This window comes from Halyomorpha halys, unplaced genomic scaffold (assembly GCF_000696795.3).
Source record: "Halyomorpha halys isolate HHAL.00 unplaced genomic scaffold, Hhal_1.1 Scaffold210.1, whole genome shotgun sequence".
Classification (NCBI taxonomy): Eukaryota; Metazoa; Arthropoda; class Insecta; order Hemiptera; family Pentatomidae; genus Halyomorpha; species Halyomorpha halys.
This window is the reverse complement of record NW_027113191.1, coordinates 1-1532: the sequence shown is the minus strand read 5'-3', so window position 1 is coordinate 1532 and position 1532 is coordinate 1. Positions and strand designations below refer to the sequence as shown.

At 29.3% G+C, this 1532-nt stretch overlaps 1 protein-coding gene across 1 annotated transcript in view; it reads right to left on the bottom strand.

The window, feature by feature from the left end:
• The window catches only part of LOC106679613 (uncharacterized), an 8023-nt gene extending 6559 nt beyond the window's left edge, over positions 1–1464 (bottom strand). Inside the window, exon 1 of the mRNA XM_014418868.3 lies at positions 1222–1464. The gene's annotated coding sequence lies outside the window, so the exon portion shown is untranslated. The remainder of the gene's footprint in view (positions 1–1221) is intronic.
• Between the last annotated feature and the right edge of the window lie 68 nt (positions 1465–1532).

Sequence of the window (1532 nt, the reverse complement as noted above, 5' to 3'; positions counted from 1 at the left end):
AAATATATTGAGAATATTTAACCTTACTAAAATATATTTATTTCAAGTAATTGATGGAAAATTGTAGTTTATTTTAAATAATATTGCAAAAAACAATTTTCTTTGAACAATTGAATGATTTATTAAACAAAAAATTATAGAAATAAATTGAAAAACAATATATTTGAAAATTGGAGTATTTCCGATTTAATTGAAATAACTTTTTGTTGTTTTGAGATGAGTTATTTTTACCAACTATTAAATAATAAGAGGAACGAAAAGCTAACAGCTACTTTTCTCGGACTTATTTCCTTCGTTTGTTTTTAAATATTTCATAAGAACTGTTGAAACGACTACCATTGGATGCAATTGGGCCGGAAACAGAAGTTGCATCTTAACAAATCGATTGCACCCAAAGAGGCATCGATCGGTAAAATGTAGATAAAAATAACTAAATACTAAATACGATCTCATCTCTTTCAAAAATAATAAGTGGTAATAGTGGTAAATTTGAGAACCTACTTCAAACTTTGTAAATAACGCTAATATATTATTCAAAGCAGTTATCAAATTCAAAATTGCTTCCAAATGTTATTTAGAGATGTTTATTGGTAACAGGACTGATTACAAATTTTCAGGGACCTGAGGAGTGAGGATTTGTTTGTATCAAAATCGAAGGTAATAGCCGGAAAAAATGAAAAGAACATACAAGCGTGTGGATATCGACGTTTGTACTTCCTTTGTTTACTAAGTTTGTGTACAAGTGTTGGATTTGCTGCAAGTGGTAAAGGTGTAAGTCCAGCATAATTTATTAATTGTTTGAGAGTGGTTTAAATTAGTAATAAGACAACTACAAATGATCCACTTCACTCTCAACGGTTTATTTTGATTCTGCAACGTTTCGGCCCTTAGGAAATTATTAAGGAGACAACCTAAAGTAAGAAAATTAAAAAAAAAAATAGTTGATGTATTGAGATAATATGTTTTGTTATAAATACATATATTTATATTATGATTATAATTGTTTATAAATAAATATACATTTAATAAAATTTTAATAGGAAACTGTTACGATATTATTTTGATGATTGTTTTTGTTTGAAGACTATATGACTGACTTTTTCTTAATGAATTTAACAAGTCAATAATTGAGGTTGTCACCTTGATAATGGCCTATGGGCCGAAACTTTGGAGAATCATAATTATAATATGACATAATTATGTTGTTACAAGCGCTCCTACCTTCTCTTCTGACGAGTATTCTCCTCTCGCTGCATCCAGGTACACTACCTCTCCGAATGAACAGTATTTTTAGAGGCAGATTGGGGGGTTTCACGCAAGGTTGTAACTGTTTTCAAGATGGTTCCTTATCTTGGAGTGATAATTATGATAGTCCGAGAAGTGAGTATATTCTGAGAATAATAAACTTAATGTTGCAATTATTTATCGAATGAGTTAATGTAATTTTACTTACATTGTCATTAAACTTGTGTTTATTAACACGATACTAGGAGATGGGTCGATGTTTACATAAATGACAAAGTGCTATGAGT